The sequence below is a fragment of the Balaenoptera musculus genome, chromosome 15 (genome assembly GCF_009873245.2).
Source record: "Balaenoptera musculus isolate JJ_BM4_2016_0621 chromosome 15, mBalMus1.pri.v3, whole genome shotgun sequence".
Lineage (NCBI taxonomy): Eukaryota > Metazoa > Chordata > Mammalia > Artiodactyla > Balaenopteridae > Balaenoptera > Balaenoptera musculus.
Window position 1 is genome coordinate 77,129,151 of NC_045799.1, and position 9,412 is coordinate 77,138,562.

Genomic DNA, 9,412 nt, shown 5'->3' on the forward strand with positions numbered 1-9,412 from the left:
TACCTCATGCTATGTATGTACCACAGTTGGTTTAAACATTCACCTGTTGATGAATATTTGTGCTATTTCCAGTTTGGGGCTCTTACTAATAAAGCTGCTATGTACAGGATTTTCTTTTTTTTTTTTTGGTGGACATAAGTTTTCATTTCTCTGAGATAAAGGTCAAGAGCACAATTGCAGGATCATGTAATACTTGCATGTTTAATTTTATTAGAAACTGCCAAACTATTTTCCAGAGTGGCTGTACCATTTTACATTCTCACCAACAATGATGGATTCAGTTTCTCCATATTCTCACTAGCGTTAAGCGTTGTCACTCTTTTTTATTTTGGTCATTCTGATAGATGTGTAGTGATATCTCATTGTGGTTTAATTGGGGGGATCTCTTTAACTACAAGTTCAATTTTTTAACTGTTAGAGGGCTATTGAGATTATCTGCTTTGTCTTGGTTGAGTTTTGGTAGTATACAGCTTTTGAGGAATTGGTCTATTTCTTCTAAGTTGTTTAATTTATGAGCTTAAATTAAAGCTTTGTAGTATTTCCTTATAACTTGTTAATGGCCCCAGAATCTTTAGCGATATACCAGAATGTGTAGTGATATAAGTAGTATATCACATTCTTGATATTGGCGATTTGTGTCTTCTCTTTTTTTATTTTTGCCAGTCTTGCTAGAGATTTTTCTAGCTTCCTAATATTTCATTGTGTGGCTTTGAAAGCGTTTTATAGTCCAAGGGTTCAATAATAGGGAAATGGTTCTTCCTAAAAAAGACCTCTCTATGCATAAAAGTTATTTCCATAATTTGTATTCTAAATCATAGGGTATATTCCCAGACTGGAAACAGTGTTTCCAAGAGTACATTTTTTTTTTTTTAATTTATTTATTTTTGGCTGTGTTGGGTCTTCGTTTCTGTGCGAGGGCTTTCTCTAGTTGTGGCAAGCGGGGGCCACTCTTCATCGCGGTGCGCGGGCCTCTCACTATCGCGGCCTCTCTTGTTGCGGAGCACAGGCTCCAGACGCGCAGGCTCAGTAATTGTGGCTCACGGGCCCAGTTGCTCCGCGGCATGTGGGATCTTCCCAGACCGGGGCTCGAACCCGTGTCCCCTGCATTGGCAGGCGGACTCTCAACCACTGCACCACCAGAGAAGCCCCCAAGAGTACATTTTTAAAGGTTCCCAAGTAGTACATCTTGGCAGTGTTCTGATTATCGATAGCTGTGTCACAAACCACCCTACACTTGGTGGCATAAAACAGCAATCACACATTGTCTCACGTGGTACTGTGTTTGGTTGAGTGGTTCTCACTCAGAGTCTCTCACGTGGCTGCAGTCAGACCATGGCTGGGGCTGGAGTCACGTTGAAGGCTTCCTCATTCACATGCCTGGTAGGTGACGCTGGCTGTGAATAGGGGCCTCAACCATCCTATTGACCCGAACAGCTACATGAGGTTTTTCCATGTGGCCTGGGATCAAATCTGTAGCTGGATTCCAAGAGCAAGTGTCCCAAGAGAGAGTCCAGGCTGATGCTGTATTGCCCCTTATGATCTAGCCCTGGATGTCACACATCATCACTTCTGCCAAATTCTATTTGTGAGAAGTCAGTCACTAAGACCAGCTCATATTCAAGAGGAAGGGAATTGGACTTGATGGGTGGAGTGTCAACAGATTTGAAAACATATTTTAAAGTCACCACATAGAGGAAGGAAAAGAGTGGGGAGTGGCTGGCCAGAGAGGGGAGAAACATGGCAGATGGAGATATTATAAGTACTCAGTGGCCAGCTCTGTATGCAAGAGAAGAAAAGGTAAGACAAACCTCACCTATTGCAGGATAGGGTTTGGTAGGTGAGCTATAGGAGTAGCCCTCTGCAATTTGTATAATGACACCTGGGAATCATAAAATCCCTTGACATGAAAAAGTGGCTTCTTTCAACCAACGGGGTGAATTCTGCATTTCTTATTAGATTAGAAAGACTAAATTTCTCTAGAAATTCTGGACTAGGAGGAGAAAAAATATGGCTATGGTGTATTTTTGCATACACCCATGCTTTAATAAGCTCCTCTCCATGTAAAACCTTATTATATTTCTTAGAGAAATCAATGACAAGTTATTGAACGTAGCACCCGGAACAGAACATTTCCAGTGGTATTTGGCATTATAAGAGTACAATAGGGACATTGTGAGATCCTGACTAAGGTGGCCTAAATGTTCAGTTCGAATATTTCATCCCTGTAATGACTCAGGAAGCAGGAGGGAGGCGTGAGCTTGTGCTAGCAGTTTTCCTCATATATAAAAACTGCATGTCTCATGTCCTGATTAGATGATGAATGTAGCTTTTTGATGGATGATGCATTTATTTTTTTGTTCCAAAGTCTCCTACCTTTTAGGAGAATTCTATGTAATAGGTTTAATAATTAAACTAGGCTTGGATGTAGACAGAAAACAGCGTAGTCTATCGACCACTGAACTTCAAATTTAGACTCCCTGTTTTGTCCTCTGTCTCCATTTATGCTCCCTGAAATTTCAGTTAGGTTCTTCAGCTTTTCAGCTCAGTCTAGGAGAATAAAACATCCCTCAATCATTTTCAGGCAAAAAAAAAAAAAAAAAAATGTAATAATAAAGAGTGTCATTTTCTAGGGATTTTAAAAAATCTAGTCTATAGTCATATCCAAACGCTAAACTATCATTCAGTTTTTTTTTTTTTTTCCTTCCCCCAGATCAGCCCTTCCCTGAGCAGTTGGGCAAAGGAGCAGTGGATCTTTACCTTCTCCCTTCGTTTTCACTCCATCACTTTCTGGATGTAATTTGGGTCTCTGCAGGGCTGGAAAGAAATTAGGGAGGAGAGGCAAGGGGCAGGAAACTTCTTTCTTGACTGATACCATTGTGACTGTCATTGGATCTTCTGGGTGTAGCAATTCTCTTTTTCTTGGGGACTTTTTTTTTTTTTTTTTTTTTTCTTGGGGACTTTTGAGTGTTCTTTGGAGACACTTCCCCCATCACCAGGAATCCGTCTAGCCTGCATTTCCCTTAAGTGGACAATTCTTCCTTCCTCTGGTTACTCACAGCTTTGCCCTCCACTCTGAGCCTGAAGTCCACCCTCTCTTGGGGTCAGCTTGTCCTGGTTGGGAAGAGTCCCGTTAGCAGCTCTACGTCCGGCACACAGAGACCACCCTAGCTTTGCCCTTCCTGCTCTGGCCTTTCCAGTATAGTCCTGTCTTTGCCTTGGGGCCAGGCAGTGAGAGTTCAAGACCCACTCCACAGCCCCTCAGGCACAACTGGATCAGGCACCTAGCTCCTGACGACCCCAACTCCAGGGTCACATGGAATACCCTCATGGGATGCTCTCCCAGCCCTTCTGACCTGAGCCCCGCCCCCCCATGGGGAGAGGAGGCAGAACACACTAGTGACTCTGCAAAGCAATCCTCCACATCGTCCTTAACCAAATTCCATACAGGTAGCCTGTGTGGTGGGACCACTGCTGGCTGAGGCCGGCTCAGCATCTCTTGGCATGTCCTGTGCCTGGTGTGGGACCATGCATCTTAATTAAGGATGTTCACGTACTCGGCAGCTCTCATGCTGTGCTTGGCCTCTGTCATCTCTGCAGAAAGTCTGAGCAACACAGTAACATCTATTTAAACGCAATTTTTCTTTGACATCTCACTTCACTGGAGATACTGTCTAGGAAGCAAGAAAAAGAAGACTCTAATAGAAAGAGACTTGGCAACTTCCTAAAATGAGGGATGTTAAGGAAACCTTACTGTTTGTTTCAAGCCTCAGACAAACCATTTCATGTGGTCATCTTTTTGTTTGTTTCAAATTATATTTATTTTATTGTTAATAGGGTTAAACTTCTTTTTGAATGTCATTACCCATTTTTTATTTCCTTATAAATTGCCCATTAATGAGCCAAGCCCATTTTCTTTTTGGTTAATATGAGCTTTGTATCTTTTTAAAATTAATTAATTAATTTATTTATGGCTGAGTTGGGTCTTTGTTGCTGCACACGGGCTTTCTCTAGTTGCGGTGAGCAGGGGCTACTCTTCATTGTGGAGCACGGGCTTTAGGCACGCGGGCTTCAGTAGTTGTGGCTCGCGGGCTCTAGAGCACAGGCTCAGTAGTTGTGGCACATGGGCTCAGTAGTTGTGGCTCACAAGCTCTAGAGCACAGTCTCAGTAGTTGTGGCGCACCGACTTAGTTGCTCCATGGCATGTGGGATCTTCCCGGACCAGGGCTCAAACCTGTGTCCCCTGCATTGGCAAGTGGATTCTTAACCACTGCGCCACCAGGGAAGCCCTAGCTCTTCGTATCTTAAGGACCTTATCCAACCTTTCGTTAGAGTCGTTTTTATTTATTTATTTATTTCAATTTTTTTCCAAGTTAGGAGCTTGGATTTTATTTAACGTGTAATGAGAAGCCATTGGTGGATTTTTATGTATGGGGATGACATGATCTTATATTTTGATTAAAAAATATTTTAAATATCAACTATCTTGAGGCAGAATTCACATACAATTAAATGTACTTATTTTAAGTCTACAGTTTGATGCCTTGACAAATTTATACATGTATGTAATCACCACCCCAATAAAAATGTGTAACGTTCCTATCACTCCAGAAAGTTCCCTCTTGCCCCTTTATAGTTAATCCTCCCATCCCCACCCCAATCCCAGACCTCAGCGAGAGCTTCTGTAAACCTTTCAGCCAGTTTCCCCTAATGTTAACATCTTACATAACCAATTATACCTCAATAAAGCTGGGGGGAAAAAACTAAATTAAATTAACAAAACAAAACAAATGCAATCTTGAATTGGATCCTGGGACAGAAAAAGGACATTAGTGTGAAAATGGTGAAATCTGATTAGAGTTTGGGTAATAACTTCATGTGATAATCTTAAACATCTAAGGACAGTGTAGGCTCTTTGTTGAGTGTATCTGCCTCCTGGGATCCAGCATGTTTGTTAGGTGCCCAAGTATCAGTCACTTGTAGTTAGGACCAGGGTAAGGCTCTCTCCCACCCACGGAAGAGTTGAACCAGGACAGCAGTCCCTTTTGTGACAAATGTAAACAAACTGCTTTGCAAGGGTGTTTCAAGGACTCTGTCCTCATGCCAGATGGATTCCAACTGGGGATAAATTTGCACTGATTGTCCCATGGGGATAGCTAGAGTTTCAAAAAAAACTCCTGGAAGCTCTCCACTAGGATATATATTTTTAAAATGCCTTTAATAAGGAGACTTTCAGAGATGCAGCCTAGAAACTGGTCAAGGCATGATCCTCTGGTTGGCGACAGGCAAAGGAGGCACTTAACCAGGTTGTAAAGAAGGAGAATCTGCTGGAAGACTGGCCGGGGCACAGTGCCCTGGCTGAACTCTGCTCTGGGAGGCCCTGCCAGCACCTTCATCAGGGTACGAGAGACCCAGAGACGGGCCAGAAGTTGCTAGGAGAAGCACAGGGGTAAACAGAGCTTTGGCCCCTCCCTGCCCCTTCCTGACATCTTTTCTGCAGATGCAGCTTCAAATGGAGTGATTGATCCTAGATTTTTTTTTTTTCCTCTCTCTGGCAGAGCCAGCCAACTAGTTTAGACATTGCTATTAGATTAGGAGCCAGGAAATGAGAAAAACTCTGCCTCATAAAGGAATTGTTCTCAGGTCACATGCCTGCCTGGTAGAAACGCAGAGAAATCAACAGGAATGTTTTGTTTGCGGGGGAAACCAAATGAATGATCACCTTTGTGATTTGGCTGTTCTTCCTACCACCTCACACTCCCTCTCGCCCTCCCCACCCTCCCCATTCTTCCCCAGCCATCCTGTGGAGTCTTCAAACACGGCTCCCTTAGAATCATTCTGTCACAGCATCACCGAAGCACAGAATCTCAGCATCTCAGAACGTTAAATGCTTGATGTAGTAGAGCAGCGTGTACTCTGAGCTGGGCAGGACGAAGGTACCAATCCTGGTTTGCTGCTCACCAGCTGTGCAACCGCAGGAAAATCAGCCACAGCCTCCTGTAGCCCGGGTGTCCTTATCTGTAAAATAGGGGAAAAGGCCATGATGACCAAGTCGGATAACGCGTCCATAGCATCCACCACAGCGCACGTGATAGGAATTCAACAACCTCGAATCCCTTGAGATTAGACGTTCAGCACCTTGAAATCCTAGAATATTAGCAATTTAAAAAAATAGGCACTTTCTAATTCAATTTCCTATGGCATTTGTTAATTTCCTCTAAACAATCTGTAGGCTGCCGTGTTCCTTTTAAAAAACAGCATTCAAATCTGGAGTGGTCTGACCAGTGCAGAATAAAGAGGGTCTAATACGACGGAAATATCAGAATGATAACCTTGGTGAGCTAGCCAAAACCCTCAAGTCGAAGCTGAGGTCCCTATTTGTTGATATTCATGCAACTGTTTCGGGAGCTTAAGTGGAGAAGTGTACCTTTATTCCGACTATATTCCTTCTCATCAGATGTGACCTGTGATTCCAGCCAGTGGGGACATGCTGTCATACCTCTCTTTCCCACCCCCTCCCCATCCAGGGGTGGAGAAGAGATTCTAGATGAATTACCTTCCAGGGCATTGATTAGCCACATTTGCTGATGATCATTAAAAATTCTTTCACATGGCTGTGACTTTTTCTCTCTGGCACTCTCCTTTGCCAAAGCTCTTCTATCTATGCTCCGGAAACCAGAAGCCTAGCAAGTAAGGCTTACCTCTCTTCTCCCCATTCCATGTAAGAGGGTTCAGTTGAGAGCAAGCCCGGGTGGTCCTCCATGCCCTGTTTTTCTCCTACGTGGCAGCCAGGGGAGGGAAGGGGAGAAAAGGCACCAGCAAACTTAATGACCGTCCTCTGATTGATTCTCCATTGGGACTGGCTGGTGTCGGGAGACGGACTCTGATCTAAAGGCATATGTGTCTAAGAATTTAGGATACATGCTTTTTCCTGTGGTCCAACAGAGCTTAGCAGAGCTCTGTTTTGGGGGTCCAGGCTCCGTGCTGGGCTAATGTTAGTCACTTTGCTTTGCCCTAGAGAGGACATCTCCTCCAGAAACTCATCATGATGAGTGCCTAGGGTGTTGTTCAGAATTAGAGCATTCTTAGGCTTCATACTACCCCATTAACACTGGCACAACCTCTTGATGTTTCAAGTCATTGCTGATGGTCAAAGTCTTTACCAATGGTTGAACAAGGTAGGGTGAGTTTAGGCCCTGTAGAACATAGCTAAAGAATCATACCTTGTGCCTTATAATCATGGAACTTCCAGAAACTGGCATTCATTTCCGTCCTGTATCCAGGTGGTCACCCACATCTACTTGGATATGCCTAATTACAGGAAGATCACTATTTTGTAGACATCCACTTAACATCTCACTAATCCTTAAAGTCAACTTTTAATAAAAAAGTATCTGTATTCCTATAATTAAGAGTGTTAGTCAATGCCTGAGCTCAAAGCAGTAAATTCAAACCACTCCCTCTGCTGTATTTGCACTTGGTAGATTTATTTCACTTGATAGATGCTCAATAAATGTATACTTAATAAATTTAATAGTGTTGTTTAGTGCCCTGAAGGCACAGTGGGTCATTTTCATATAAGTGGCCACTCATGTCGGGAGATTTGAAAGATGTATTATGTCAGTACAAGAAAATTTTCTTTCATTCAATTTTCTCAGCATTTAAATAAATAAATACTATCCTGCCAGGCAGCGTGGAAGATGCTGGGAAAAATATAACTAAGAAATGTCCTTTGACCTTGAGGATTCTAAATTCTCAAGTAAGGAGAAAGGATACACACTTAGATACTTATTTTTTTCAATATGACAGAGTTATACAGAGCAATGTACCAAGTGTCATGGGAGTGGAAAGCAGAGAAAAAAATCTAACACATAGACATAGAACCAACCGAGCACACTTAGGTTCTCCTGTGATGAGGGTTGAAGATGTTGATATCAACCCCACATAATCAGGTATGATCATTCTGCTATCACTCTGTTTCTGTCTCAATCACTGGTGTAAGCAATGGCTAAAACCCTGAAGTAGTCCGATCCCCAGCTCCTCAGTTTCCCAAAGGTGTGAGTAGTTCAAGAGCAAAGGGGAACCTGAAATTTGTCATATGCCAGTCATTAGCAAACACCAAACATCTCTGGTGTTCCAAGCCTGGTAGTGGGAGGACAAAGAGATGTGATCAACAAAACCCTTGCCTCAGAGAGCACAGAATCTGGTCCCAGACACTGACAAGGAAGTAAACATACCATGCACAGAGCAACAAAACCCAAAACACGGACAAACATAGTGCCTTACAATATATTTCTTCTTACATGTAACTTTACTTATGTGAAAAGTCTATGGTAGACAGTCTGATTTAGAAGGAGGAAGAAAAGTAGAAAAAGAATCTGTTAAGGAAAATTCATTTTTGCTTTTGACACTTTCTTCTTACTTAAAATTCCTGTGTGTGGTCTTGATGCCTGGAGCTGCAGCAGCCATCTTGTGAACATGAGGAAAAGCCAAGTGACTCCAGAGGTACCAGCCCAGCACCCTCACATCACTGAGCCAATGAACACACCCTGGAAGCACCTTCCCGCAATTTGTGTTATATGAAAAATGTAATGATTTTCTTGCTTAGGCAGCTGTTAGTCTGATTTTATGTTACATGTAGTCAAAAGCATTCCTAAATGATACAAAGTCTTACAAAAGTAAAAACTTGAAATTTTACATAGATAGATATAGATATATAGCTATATATATACATATACACGTATGTGTGTGTATATATATAATTAATTAATTATCTTTCATTTAAAGATTACATGATAGAAAAACATTAAGCATGTAAATACGTGCATGTAAGTAAAGAAGAGGCATGGCCCCTTTCCTCATTCATATGTACTGAGGATGGAAGGTATCATTACACTTGTAACTGGAAAATCTCAGCTTGCTCAGTTATTAGCTTGGTAGACTAGATTCATTCAGTCAATTATTTCCAGGGGAAAGACAGTATTTCCAAGGAAGTGAAAGTATATGAAGAAATATAATTGGACATGAGATTGTCTGAAATATCTAGGAGAGATGGCAAATCGTACCTAGAATGTGTGTATTTTGCATTACATGTGATTGTCTCTGTCTACTCACATACAAAGATGTTTGAGTTCCCATGTCAATGGCTGCTCATGGATAGTTCAAACACCTCCTGCCCACCCACTTCACCATGCAAGCAGCAGTCCCAGCACTAGGCTCCTGGCCAATAACAGACCTTCTTTAAAGAGCACTGGGGACACTTAAAGAGGAGTTCTGTAGACATTTTAGTGCCTGTTTAAGGCCATCTCTTTAAATACCCCAAAGATGTATAAAGAGAGTGTAGGATCTAAAAATGTTTTTTGCCTCAAGAAAAGTACTAATAGACTTCCTATCACTTAGACTCTCTAGGATATCT